This window comes from Macrotis lagotis, chromosome 7, assembly GCF_037893015.1.
Source record: "Macrotis lagotis isolate mMagLag1 chromosome 7, bilby.v1.9.chrom.fasta, whole genome shotgun sequence".
NCBI classification, from domain to species: Eukaryota; Metazoa; Chordata; class Mammalia; order Peramelemorphia; family Peramelidae; genus Macrotis; species Macrotis lagotis.
In genome coordinates, this window is record NC_133664.1 from 136470017 (window position 1) to 136485552 (window position 15536).

Here is a 15536-nt window from a genome sequence, read left to right on the forward strand (position 1 = left end):
AATCTGAAGAAATATAAAATATGTATTAGCTCATATTGCTGGCTATATGATGGACAAAATTACTAGAGAAGATGCATACCTTAACAAGTATCCTATTCCGTAGTCCAGATGATAAAGTTTAAAATGAAGTAGATCATGAAGAAAGGTAAACTATTATTATATTTGCTTTTTATACTTTTAGAAGACTGGTGTCCTTTTATTCTTTTATCTGACAGTTGACTATTCTTTCTAAATAGATATAGGCATAATAGTGCTTTCACTGCCTGAAAAGTTTCCTACTATGGTAAAGCTAGGAGGCCCAGACTCCCTTTCATATACATAATCACATTAATTCCCACTGTTTGACCTTTGAAATTATTGGAACCATATTACCTTTTGCAAAAGAAGGAGGAAGTGAGAACCACCTGAATCATACTTTCATCAGATTTGGCTCAAAGAGGGATTAAATCACACACACTCAGTTGTGTTTAGAAATTTATCTAACTTTTCAAGTGTTATAGAATGGGAAAGTGGAGGAGGGAAGGGGGAATGAAATAAGGGAGGCAAGGGAAAGGGGAAAGAAAAGGGAGGGGAGTGAATAAAAGGAAGAAACACATTGAGGGAGGTGGTATTAAGAGGCAAAACACTGTGGAGAAAGGATAAGGGGAAAGGAAAGGAAAAAATATAAATGGAAGGGAAACAGAATGGAGGGCAATAAAGAGTTAGAAATTATAACCAAATGTGAACTAAATGAACTCTCCTAAAACCAGAAGTAGATAGCAGAGTGAATTAAAAACCAGATTCCTACAATATTCTACTTAAAAGAAAAAAATTGAAAAGGAAAGAGAGACACACAATAAAGGTAAGTCTGGAGTAGAATATATTAAGCTTCAGTTGAACTGAAAAAAAAGCAGGGGTGGCAATCCTTATCTCAGACAAAGCATTTGCAAAAGCAGATCTCATTAAAAGAGATAAGGAAACAATATCTTCCAAGAAAGTACCATAGATGATGAAATAATTTCAATACTAAACATGTATGCACCAAGCAGCATAGCATCCAAATTCATGAAAGAGAAGCTAAATGAGTTACAGGAAGACATAGGCAGCAAAACTCCACTGCTGAGGGACCATAACTTTCCTTTCTCAGAATTAGATCAATCTAACCATAAAATAACAAGAAGTAAATTAAGGAGCAGAATAGAATGTAAGAAAACTTAGATAGACCTCTGGAGAAAACTGAATGGTGAAAGAAAGGAATATCCCTTCTTGAGGTATGTGGCACCTACACAAAAACTGACCATGAATTAGGGTATAAAAACTTCATAATCAAATGCAGAATGGCAGAAATAATGAATATTTTTCAGACTGTGATATAATAAAAACCATGTGCAATAAAGGGTCTTGGAGAGATTGACCTAAAACTAATTGGAAACTAAATGAGTCAATTTTAAAGAATGGGTGGATCAAACAATAATAGAACTAATAATTTCATGTAAGATTTTGTCTATAAAGAGACAACATACTACAACTTATGTGATACCATCAAGGCAGTTGTTAGGGGATATATTATATCTCTAAATACTTATATGAATAAAATGGAGAAAGATGAGATCAATGACCTGAGCATGCAACTAAAAAAACCTAGAGAAATAACAAATTAAAAATCCCCAATTAAATACCAAATTAGAAATTCTGAAAATTAAAGGCAAAATTAAAAATCTAAGGAAAGAAAACTACTGAACTGACATATAAAACCAAGAGGTAGTTTTATGAAAAAGACAATAAAATTGATAAATCTTTGGTTAACTTGATTAAAAAAATTAAGAAGTAAACCATCAAATTACTAGTATCAAAAATGGAAAAAGGTGAAATCACCACCAATGAGGAAATTAAAGTAATAATTTAGAAACTATTTTCCCCAAATATATGTCAATATATTTGATAATCTAGGTGAAATGGATGAAGATTTTGAAAAATATAAATTGCCCAGTTTAAAAGAAGAGGAAATTAAATTCTTTTTTTTTTTGCAAGGCAATGGAGTTAAACAACTTTCCCAAGGTCACACAGCTAAGTCAGTATTAAGTGTCTAAGTCCAGATTTGAATTCTAGGGTGGTATTCTATCCACTGCACCACCTAGCTACCCTGGAAATTAAATTTTGAAATAACCCTATGTCAGAAAAAAATTCAATAAGCCATCAAATGACCTCCCTGAGGAAAAATCTCCAGAGCCAAATGGATTCACAAATGAATTCTACCAAACATTCAAGGAAGGATTGTTTCCAATTCTAAATAAATGATTTGAAAAAATAGCTGAAGGAGTCTGCCAAATTCCTTCTATGTCAGCAACATGGTGCTGATTTCTAAACCAAGAAGAGACAAAGCAGAGAAAGGAAATTATAGACTAATTTCCCTAATGAACATGGTTGCAAATTACAGACCAACTTCCCTAATGAATACAGATGCAAAAATTTTAAATAAAATATTAGGAAAGTAATTACAAAAAGTTAGGTATCACTGCTGACACTTAAACCAAGAAGAGTCAAAACAGAGAAAGAAAATTATAAACCAATTTCTCTAATGAATATGGATGCAAAAATTTTAAGTAAAATATTAGGAAATCAATTACAGTGATTACTAGGATAATACACTATGATCAAGCAGGACTTATACCAGGAATGTAAGGTTGGTTCAATATTAGGAAAACTATCAGCATTATTTACCAAATCAAAAACAAAGCTAACAGAAATCATATGATTATTTTAATAGATGCTGAAAAAGTTGACAAAATACAGCACCCAATCCAACTAAAAACACTAGAGAGCATAGGAATAAATGGATTGTTCCTTAAATTGAAAAGCAGTATCTATCTAAAACTAACAATAAGCATTATATGTAATAGGTAAGCATTCCCCATAAGATCAGGGGTGAAACAAGGCTGCCCATTATCACCATGATTATTCAATACTGCATTAGAAATGCTAGCCTTAGCAATAAGAGAAAAAAAAGGAAATTGAAGGAATCAGAATTGGTAATGAATTTCTTTCTTTAAAATTTATTTAAGGCAATGGGGTTAAGAGTGACTTGCCCAAAGTCACACAGCCAGACAATTATTAAATGTCTGAGGCTGGATTTGAATTCAGGTCCTCCTGACTCCAGGGTTGGTTCTCTATACACTGCACCACCCAGATGCCTCCAGAATTGGTAATGAAGGAACAAAACTTTCACTCTTTGCAGATTATATGATGGCATACTTAGAGAACTGTAGAAAATCATCCAAAAAACTACTGGAAAAAATTAACTTTAGCAAATTCTCAAGTTATAAAATAAACTCACATAAATCTTTAGCATTTCTAAATATTACTAACAAGCAGCAAGAGATAGAAAGAGAAATTCTATTTAAAATAATTTCAGAAAACATAAAATACTTGGGAGTCCCTCTGCTAACGCAGACTCAGAAACTTTATGAAAACAACTATAAAACACTTTTCATACAAATATAATCAGATCTAAATAACTGTGCAAATATCAATTGCTCATGGGTAGACCAAGCTAATATAATAAAGTTGACAATTCTCCCAATCAAATTACGTATTTAGCACCATACCAATTCAAACTTCCAAAAAATTACTTTAGTGAACTAGAAAAAACAGTAACAAATTCATATGGAGAAATGAAAGGTCAAGAATGTTAAGGAAATTAATTAAAAAGGAAGGTAATTTAGCCATACCAGGTCTAACATTATGTTATAAAGCATCATTCATCAAAACTCTCTGTTACTGGTTAAGAAATAGAGTAGTAAATCGGTGGGGTAAATTATGTGGGAAAGAGACAATAGTTTCTGGGATAAGAATTCATTACTTTGCAAAAATTGTTGGGAAAACTGGAAAATAGTTTGGCAAAAACTTGACATAGACCCATATCTCACCCTACACCAAATATGATCAAAATCAGTACAGGATTGATACATAAAGGGCAATACCATAGACCAATTAATAGATTAACAAATTATCTATGGAAAGAGGAGAAATTTATGACAAGACAAGAATCAGATTATTTTATTTGTTTAAAATTTAAAAAAGGCTTTGCACTGATAAAACCCATGCTTCCCAGATTGGAAGGAAAACAGAAAGCTTGGAAACCATTTTCGCTGCTAGGGGTTCTTATTAAAGGTCTAATTTCTAAAATATAAGAGATCTGAATCAAATTTATATGGTTACAAGTTATTCCCTAATTGCTAAATGATCAAAAGATAAGAACAGGCAGTTTTCAAATGAAGAAGTTAAAACTAGAATCATATGAAAAAATGCTGCAGATCATTACTGATTAGAGAACTGCAAATCAAAACAACTATGAGATACCGCGTCCCACCTACCAGATTGATTAAGATGACAAAAAAGGGAAAATAATGTTGGAAAGGTCATAGGAGGATGGGACATTAATGGAGCTGTGAACTGATCCAATCATTTTGGAGAGCAATATGGAATTATTTTCAAAGAGCAATAAAACTGATAAAATAATTAAAATAAAATAAAAATAAAACATATCCTTTGATCCAGTAGTATTAATACTAGGTTTATATCCAGAAGGAATCATTACAAATGGGAAAAGTCCAACATGTTACAAAATATTCATAGCAGTTCTTTTTGTAGTGGCAAAGAATTGGAAATTGAGGGTAAATCCATCAATTGGGGAATGGTTGAAAAAGTTATGATACATGAACGTTATGGAGTACTATTGTTCTAAAAGAAATTTTGAATGGTTGGACTCTAGAGAAGCATAGAATGAATTACAAGAACTGATGATGAGCAAAGGGAGTAAAACCAAAGAGAATATTGTGCACATTAACAGCATTATAAGTTAATCAACCTTGATGTGTGCAGCTCCTCTGAGCAGTTCAGAGGTCTGGGACAACCTTGAGAGTCATGGACAATGCTATCCACATTCAGAGGATGAAAAAGAAAACAAAACTAAGAAAACCTACAGAATCTGTATGAACTCTATGTTCACTTTTTTAAAATTTCTCTTATGTTTTCTTTCCTATCTCATGGCTTTCTTTCTTTTCCCTTAGTCCTAACTTCTGATACAGAAAATGACTAATCTCTAAACATGTTAAACACAAATGTAAATGAACAATGTTAATCAGACTGTTTGCCATTGAGGGGAGGGGGGTGGGTAGAGAAGGTGGAAGGAAATTATATAACTTATAAATATGCATATACATGTGAATGAATGTTGAAGAAGTTTCATAACATGTAACTGGAAAAATAAAATATCAATTCTGAAAAAATTCTATTGTGTGATAAACCCAAAGATTCCAGATTTTGGGTTAAAAACTCAATCTTCAATAAATACTGCTGGGAAAACTGGAAGCCAGTATGGCAGAAACTAGGCATAGACCGACATCTCACACCCTATACAAGATAAGGTCAAAATGGGTGCAGGATTTGACATAAAAGATAATATTATTGGTCAAGTAGGAGAACAAGGAATAGTTTACCTGTCAGATCTATGGAAAGGGGAGCAGTTTATGACCAAAGAAGAGATAGAGAACATTACAAAAAACAAACTGGATGTTTTGATTGCAGTAAATTAAAAAGATTTTTCACTGCAACTAAGATTAAAAAGACTGTAGTAAGCTGGGAAACAACTTTTACAATTAATATTTCTGACAAAGGAGTCATATATATATATATATATATATATATATATGAAATGAGTCAAATTTATAAAAGAAAGAAAACCAATTCATTCTCCAATTGACAAATGGTCAGAAGATGTAAAAAGGCAATTCTCAGACAAAGAAATCATATGTGAAAACTTGCTCTAAAGCATTGTTGATTAGAGAAATACAAATTAAAATATCTCAAGAGATACCACCTCACGCCTCTCAGATTAGCTTAATGCTTTGTTCATGAAGTTGTGAACTGATCTAACCATTTTAGAGAGTAATTTGGAGTAAAAATGTGCATACCCTTTAATCTAGGAATAGCTTTACTAGATCTGTGTTCTGAAGAAATATTGAAAAAAGGTAAAAATCCCACATGTACAAAAATATTCACAGCACCTCTTTTGTAGTGGTAAAGAATTGGAAATTGAGGGGATGCCCATCAGGGGAATGGCTAAATGAACCTATTGTTCTGTAAGAAATCATGAGAGACAGGATTTCAGAGAAACCTGGAAAGACACACATGAACTGATGCAGAGTGAAATGAACAGAACCCAGAACATCATTATATATATATATATATATATATATATATATATATATATATATATATATATATATACTAAGAATAACATGGGATGATGATCAACCATGATGGACTTGTTCATTTTAGCAGTATAATAATATACAATTTTAAAAGACTTGTGAAAGAAAATAACCATTCATATCCAGAGGAGTTGAAGATCAAAGCCTATTATCTTCAATTTTTAAAAGTTGTCTTAAGTATCATGTCACTTTTTTTCTCTCTCTAATGTTTTCTTCTGTTTGAATCTGATTCTTCTCTCACAACATGATCAATATGGATGTATATTTAGCATGGTTATAAATATATAGCTTATACCAGATTAGATTACTTTATGTAATGGAAGGAAGAGAAATTGTAAAAATTGTAAAATTGTAAAACTTAAAATTTTGCAAAAAAATTGGGGTACTTAGGGAAAAAAGAATGAATAAAATATTTAATTTAAAAAAAAGAAAAGGGGGAAGTAAATGAAGTCTTTCATTATGGAGATTATGAAGGCATCTTTAAAAAAATTGAGCTTCCCTAATTCACTTTACACTAATTTTCACTTTCATAATACAGGTTTATTCCATGCTCATCAATTATGATTAAAGTAAGATTTTTTTTTATTTGTCAAAGGGACAAAGAAGGTAAGAAGAGAGAGGTAAAAAAAAAAAAAGGACCAGAGAGGATAGAGATATACCTGAGAAGGAGTCGGCAGAGAGAGGAGAAGTAATTTTAAAATGTGTTGATGTTCATTTGTGAAATTGCTTAAACTGGAAACTGAGTTAAAAGAAATGAAAGAAATCAAAAAGGAAGAAAGCAAAGTAGCATAAAATGCTAATATTAGGAGAAAAGAAGGTAAAAGAAAAATTCAGCCATCATTTTGGTTTAGTGGCACCATGGAAGGAGAGTAATTTGGTTGTGCATTTTTAGAAGAATATAACCATGAAGGTAGAGGGGAAAGGGGAAGAGTCTGTGACAGTTTTTAATCTGAGTTCACATGTAGCAGATGTTTGCAAATTCAATGTTCATCATCCTGGGAGCTTTTCCTTATAAATGAAGTACAGTTAATTTTAAAACTAGTGACTAACTGACCTATTGTTCAGGATCCAATGGCAAATACTCTCTTCTTTGGTCAATAATGAACACATTTAAAAGTATCTAAAGCTTTAAAAAAGGAATAACATTTTTTTAATTATCACAGCAATTGGTTATAGGATTTTTTTTAAATTTAGATTTAAATAATGTTCATATTTAAGCCAATGACTACTCACACTCTTTTCCATTATCTTTCCTACATTTAAGTGATTTTAATAATCATATCAGCAAAACAGGATTAATAATAATGGCAATACATTTATTAATTCTTTTTATTTTTAGGTTTTTGCAAGGCAAATGGGGTTAAGTGGCTTGCCCAAGGCCACACAGCTAGGTAATTATTAAGTGTCTGAGACCAGATTTGAACTCAGGTACTCCTGACTCCAGGGCCGGTGTTTTATCCACTATCCCACCTAGCCGCCCCCTAATACATTTATTAATTCTTAATTAATTAAATTAATTTTCATTAATAATATAGGTAGGTCCTGTTTTATGGTTTACAAATTACACTCAGGGAATAAAAACCATATGAAAACCATGGGAAAAAGCTATTAATCTCCAAATGATGGAATATTCATCAGAAGGTGATCAATGAGCATAACCAGTCAACCATGAAATCATGAATCCCTCTGATTTCAGTGAGCAAAAACCTAGTATCTTTAAGATATGGGGCTGTTCTTATTTATTCATTCCTTCATTGACTCTGTCAATGGAATACCAACATGGACCCATATGCACAAGTAATAAGTCTTGGCTTTTAAACAAATAAAGATACTAAGAAAAACACAATATATAGCTTATCATGTTTAATTTCAAAAACTACTGAGTGACTGATAAAGATAATGATATGAAAAATATGGGGGAAATATATAGCAGGACAGGATTTTATTACTTCTAAGAATACATATAATTATTTATATTTTTTCACCAATTAAGAAACTATACAAACTTCAATCCATGAAAGTGAATAATGCACTTCAAACCATCAAATTTCCAGTAAGGATTCCATAGTTTTTCCAATATTTAACAAGGAAAATAGTCTTTAATGCATTCCACATGCATATTTGCCATGATGCAATTTTAAAGATTCTATTGCATGTATAGTTTAATAAACTCAGCATAATTAGATGAATGAAAAATTAGACATAATAATCAAACTAATTTATAGAGCTTGAAATAATAAGAGTAACAAAATTCATCTGAGGAAATAAAAGACAAGAATATCGAGGAAATAAAAGACAAGAATATCAAGGGAATTAATGAAAATAAAATGCAAAGAAAGGTGGCCTAGCCATAACAGACGTAAAACTATATTATAAAATAGCAGTCATCAGAATGGTCTGGTTTTGACTAAGAAATAAATGAATCAGTGGAACAGATTAGGTACAATACAAATAGTACTAAATGACTATGGTAACCTACTGTTTGATAAACCCAAATACCTGACTGGTTCTGGGAAAAGAACTCACTACTTTACAAAAACTGCTGGTAAAATTGGAAAGGTGTATGGCAGAAACTAGGCATAGACCAATATCTATCCCAAGATAAGATGGAAATAGTACAGGATTTAGACAAATGGTGATACCATAAGCCAATTAGGAGAATAAAGAATAAATAATCTTATGCCAGATCTATGAAATGGAGTTACTGATAAAGGACTTATTTCTCTTTTTTATTTATTTAAGGTAATGGGGTTAAGTGATTTGCCCAAGTTCACACAGCTAGGCAATTATTAAGTGTCTGAGGTCAGATTTGAACTCAAGTCCTCCTGACTCCAGGGCAGATGCTCTATCCACTGTGCCACCTAGCTGCCCCTAACTTATTTCTAAACTATATAGAGAACTGAGTCAAATGCATAATAATACAACTCATTGTCCAATTGATAAATGGTCAAAGGATATGAACAGTTTTCATGTGAAGAAATCAAAATTATTTAGTCAAATAAAAAATGCTTCAAATCATTATAGATTAGAGAAATGCAAAATAAATCATCTCTGAGGTACCACTTCACATCTATCAGATTGGTTAAAATGGCAGCAAAAGCAAAATTATCAGCCTTGGAGGAGATATAGGAAAACTGGAACACTAATGCTCTGTTGGTGGAGTTGTGAATTGATCCTTAATCATTCAGGAGAGCAATATGGAACCACAAATTAAAACTGTACAAATCATTTGATACAGCAATACCACTATTAAGTCTATATCTCAAAGAGATTAAAGAAAAGGGAAAAGGACCTACATGTACAATGTTATTTATAGAAGGTCTTTTTATAGTGACAATGAATTGGAAATTGAGGGTATATTCATCAATTGGGGAATGACTGAATAAGTTATGGTATATGAATATTATATAGTATTATTGTTCTGTTTGGAATCATGAGTGACTTGACTTCAGAAAAGCATGGGAAAACTTTCATGAATTGATGCTGAGTGAAATGAGCAGAACCAGAACAATATTATACACATTAACATTAACATTGTGAGATGATGAACTATGACCTACACAATACTGCTCAGCAGCTCACTGATCAAGGACAATCCTGAGAGACTTGTTAAGGAAAATGTCATCCACATCAAGAGGTAAAAAAACTATGGATTCTGAAAGTAGAGCAATGTACACTATGTTCACTTTTTAAAACTTCTTTTATTTTTTCTCATGTTTCCTCCCTTATTTCTAGTTCTGTCATAGTTTGACAAATATAGAAATATGTTAAACATGATTTTTACATGTACAACCCCTATCAGATTGTTTTGTTACCATGCAGAGGGAGTTGGGAAGGGAAAGTGGTGGAAATAAGTGGAACTCAACAGTTTGCAAAAGAATGAAATTTGACATCTTTGCATATAACTGAAAAATAAATAAGAAGAAATAAAAATGAAAACTAGCATTGAATCTTTCAGCATGACTAGGTTCAAGTCATACTAGCTGTGTAAACCTGGACAAGTCATTTTACCTCTAATTTTACAGAAAAGATTTGGCCATAAGAGTGGTAAAGGTAGTTCCCTATACCAATTAAACCATAAATCCTTGTCCATATAGCATGAGAAACTCTAACATATGCACTTAATTAGATGATTATATCAGGTATGCTGAAAAAATAATGAAATTGATTCTATAAACTACACATAAGAACCAGTCTCTTGAATATAGGTCATTTGGGAGGGCTGGAGATGTAAAGGACTTGGAAGCAAACCATAGGAGAAGTTGATTACTAGAATCCTCTGCTCTATACTGGATACAACAGTTTGAGTTGAGAGTAAACATTTGCTGTTCCTAGTCTAAGACATTCTTTTCTCCTGACTATAGGCATTTTTACTAGATGTTCCCCATGTTAGGAATTCTTTCCTCTGTCCTCTCAATTTTTTGTCTTTTCTGGCTTACCAAGCTCCCTGATAAATGCCTTCTACCAGGTTTATTCCAATCTCCCTTAAAGCTGATGTCTTCCTCTGTTATCTAGTATGTAGTTTCTTGTTGGTACACAGCTATTTTCATTTTGTCTACCCTCTTAGAATGTGATTGTCTTAAGAATGGGGATTGACTTTTACCATTCTTTGTATTCCCAGCTCTTAGCATGGTGATAATTACATAGTATACACTTCACAAATGTTGGTCCTCACACACAGCATTCCATCTCCTGATACTGTGTGTTCACTGACGCCTCCAGGCTGCAATGCTGTCCCTCTCCTCACCTTTACCTCCTGGCTTCCCTCAAGCTTCAGCTAAAGTCTCATCTATTACAAGAAGCTTTTCTCAGTTTCCCTTAAAACTAGTGCTTTCCACACTTCTGCCCAAGATGGTAGAGAGAAGCCAGGCACTGGTTTAATCTCTCCTGGCTATCCCTCAGAACTGACATCAACCACTTAACAGATTTTGAATTGATAGAACCCACAGAAGAACAGAGGGGAACAACTTCTGGCAAGGTCTGTCATGGGGGGAGAGTGTGTGCACACCAGTGCAGAGAGCAGAGACCCAGGCCATAGGAGGCAGGGTAAAGCTGGGATTTACCAGAGAACTGCAGCAGAAGGCTTTTCAGTGTGTGCAGGGGACAGAAAGGGAGAAATCCAGCAGCGCTGCCCAAGAAACCCATCTGACCAGTTCAACTGGTGTGGAAGGACCAGGCCACAGAGACCCTGGGTTTCCAGGGGAACCACCTTATTCCCAGCAGAGCCTCCAGGATTCTTATGAGAGGGACTGGCTTTCTCCAATACAAATACAGAAACAGTCCCAGGAGTTCGTACCTTGCCCCAGGACTTGGGAGTAGGCAGCAGATCTTCCTCATCACTGATTACTTTCTAGCCCTGATTGTATAAGTTCCGGCCTAGGTAGTGGACCACTGAGACCTCCAACACAGACAATCCATAGAAAGCTTCTGGCATTCTTTACTGGTTGGTCCAGTGAGTAACACTCTAAAGTTCCTAACTCCAGTAAGCAAGGTTTCTAGGGATTTCAACACTGAAGTTCTGCAAACCAGTCCCTTCCCCAAAGCAAGACAATAGGGAAAGAGTCCAAAATAAAGAAAGGTCAGCCCTAAGCAAGGTATATTAAATGTTACCTTGGAGATAAGGCTAAGAAAAGGAGGACAGAAGAGCACCTCTATGTGAATCTTCAAAGGAGAATATGAATTGGTCTCTAGCCCAGAAAGATTTCTTAGCAGAGATCAGAAAGGAGTTTAAAATAAAAATCAAATGGAAAAACTGAGAAAAGAAAAGAGAAAATTAACATCTTACAACAAAAAAAGACATAAGAAAACAAAATCCTTTAAAAATCAACTGGACAAATGCAAAAAAGAAAATAATTACCTCCAAAAGACAATTGGAGGGGCAGCTAGGTGGTTCAGTGGATAGAGAGCATCAGCCCTGGAGTCAGGAGGAGTTCAGTTCAAATCTGACTTCAGACACTTAATAATTACCTAGATTTCTGACCTTGGGTAAGTCACTTAACCCCATTGCCTTGCAAAAACACAAACAAAAACAAAAAAAGCCAATTGGAAAAATTTAAAAGGAGAAAAACTTCTTCAAATCTAGAATTCACTAATTGGAAAAGGAGATGTAACAGGTAAATGAAGAAAAAAAATTTTTACAAGGCACTGGGGTTATGTGATTTGCACAGGGTCACACAGCTAGGTAATTATTAAGTGTCTGAGACCACATTTGAACTCAGGTACTGCTGACTCCAAGGCCAGTACTCTATCCACTGCATCACCTAACTGCCCCAGAAAATTCTTTTCCAAAAAAAGATATTGGAATCTATGGAAACTAATGACTACATGACACACTAAGAATGTGTTAAAACCAAAAACAGAAGAAAATAGAAGAAAATGTAAAATTCATCATTGGTATATCAACTGACCTGGAAAATAGATCCAGAAAAGACAATTTAAGAATCAAAGGATTACTTAAAACTGTAAGCAAAAAAAAAACCCCAAAAAATCCATACTTAAGGGAATAGTTAAGGAGAACTGCCCTGATATCCTGGAACCAGAGGGAAAAAATGATCATTGAAAGAATACATTGGTCCCCTCCTGAAAGTGAACCCAAAATAAAAACACCAAGGAATACTGTGACCAAGTTCCAGAACTATCAAATCAAGGAGAAAAATCCTGCAAAAGGCCTGAAAGAAGTAATACAAATACCAAGGAACCACAGTCAGCATTACACAGGACCCAGCTGCATCAACATTAAGTGACCAAAGGAACTAAAATATGATACTCTGAAGAGCAAGTGACTTAGAATTACAACCAATTCATTGTCCATTATCTCTTTCAGGAGAAATGATGGAAAGAGATAACTGCAATATTTCTTGATAAAAAGACCAAATATAAAAGAATATTGGATCTTCAAACAGGAGACAAGAGATACATGAAAAGGTTAAACAGGGGAAAAGAAAAAACTATTATTCAGTAAGATTAAACTGTTTACAAACCTACCTGGGAAGAAGATTTTCATAACTCTTGAGAATTGTAACTATGTTAGAGGGAATATACTTAGGTTGAAGGTATGGACAGTCCTGGTATGTCCATGACTTGGATGGAATGATTTTTTTTTTAAAAAATCATTAAAAAGGTAAAATAGTAAAGGGATAAAATCACATTGCATGGAGAAGTATAAGGGACCTATTGCAAAAAAGAGAAAGAAGGGAGAAGGTGATAATTACCTGACTCTTATTCTCACCAGATTTGGCTCAAAGGATTAACAGACACACTAAATTGAGTTTAGAAATTTATCTTAACATTCAAGTATTAGGAGGTGAAAGTGGGGGAGGGAAGGAGAGACTGATAGAAGGGAGGGAAGGAAGAAGTGGAAAAGGGAAAGGGAAAAGAACAGGGAGGGGATGGATAGAAGGGGGTAAACACATTAGGGGAGGTGATAAATCAGAAGCAGAAAATTCGGGAGGAAGGGATAAGGAAAAAGAAGGAGGAAAATACAAATGGAGGGAAGATAGTATGGAAGGGAATGAAGAGTTAGTAATTATAACTTTGAATGTGAATGGGATAAACTCTTCCATAAAAGGGAAGTGGTTAACAGAGTGGATTAAAAACCAGAATCCCACAATATGCTGCTTACAAGAAACTCATATGAAGCAGAGAGAGAGACATTACAGAGTAAAAGTGAAAGGTTAGAGCAAAATATATTATATTTAAGCTGAAGTTTAAAGAGCAGGGGTAGCCATCCTTATATCAGACAATGCAGCTTCAAAAATAGAATGAGATAAAGAAACTATATCCTCCTAAAAGGTTGCACTTTATTGGTGCTATCTCAACTCCCCTTTCTCAGAATTAGATAAATCTAAGCATAAAATAAAGAAGAAGACAGTTAAGGAGGAGAATAGAAGATATGATATGATAGATCTTAGGTATGATAGAATTCTGGAGAGAATTGAAAGGGCATAGAAAGGAATATTCCGTTTTTGTTGGAGTACATGGCACCTGTACAAAAATTAACCATATATTAGGACATTAAAGACCTCAAAATCAAAGGCAGAAAGGTAGAAATATTGAATGCATCCTTTTCAGATCATGATGCAAAAAATATCCTGTGTAATAAAAAGTCATAAAAAAGATAAGCCTAAAAGGAATTGCAAACTAAATAAACTAATTTTAAAGAATGAATGAATCAAACAACAAATCATAGGAAGAATTAATGACTTCATCTAAGACAATGACAATAAGGAGACAACAAAGCAAAATTTAAAGAATTTTAGCCAAAGCAGTTATGAGGGGATATAGTACATCTCAATGCTTATATGAATAAAGTAGAGAAAGAAGAAATTTAAGGCAGGTAGAAATCAATAAACTGTTAAATTTAAAAATGTTAGAGAAACAAATTATAAATCCCCAATTACATATCAAATTAGAAATTCTGATAATTAAAAATGAAATTATAAATTAAAACAAGAAAAATAAAACTAAGTGTTCATTTTTATGAATGAAAAGCAATAAAATAAATAAGCCTTTGGTTTATTTGATTAAAAAAAGAAAAAAATAAAATTACTAGTAAATGAAAAAAGGAGAATTCACTATCAATGAAGAGGAAATTAAAATAATTAAGAACCATTTTTTAGCAAATGTATGCTAATAAATTTGATATTCTAAGTGCAATGGATGGATATTTATAAAAATATAAATTACTCAGGTTAAGAAGATGTGATAGCTTTTTTCCTTCCTCATGGATATGATTTCTCTGACATCACATTCAACTGAGATCAATGTATAACATGGAACCAATATAAAGACCAACTGAATACCTTCTGTGGGGGGGAGGGGGAGGGAAGCAAAAATGGGGGGAAAACTGTAAAATTCAAAGTAAATAAAATCTCTCTTTAAAAAATAAAGTCAGGAAGACTTAGGTTTAAAAAAAGATGAGATAAATACTTAAATAAACTTATCTCAGAAAAAGAAATTCAACAAGACATCGATGTACTCCCTATCAAAAGTCTCCAGGGCCAGATGGATTCACAAGGAAATTTTACTAAAAAGTCAAGGATCGGGGCGGCTAGGTGGCATAGTGGATAAAGCACCGGCCTTGGAGTCAGGAGTACCTGGTTTCAAATCCGGTCTCAGACACTTAATAATTACCTAGCTGTGTGGCCTTTGGCAAGCCACTTAACCCCATTTGCCTTGAAAAACCCTAAAAAAAAGTCAAGGACCAATTTGTTTCAATTCTATATAAAATATTTGAAAAATGTAACTCTGCCAAATTCCTTCTATGACACCAATATGGTGCTAATA

The 15536-nt window shown here is 33.4% G+C and overlaps 1 protein-coding gene across 1 annotated transcript in view; it reads right to left on the reverse strand.

Moving 5' to 3' along the window:
• The window catches only part of LOC141494158 (uncharacterized), a 70866-nt gene that overhangs the window by 49864 nt on the left and 5466 nt on the right, over nt 1–15536 (reverse strand). The window lies entirely within an intron of this gene.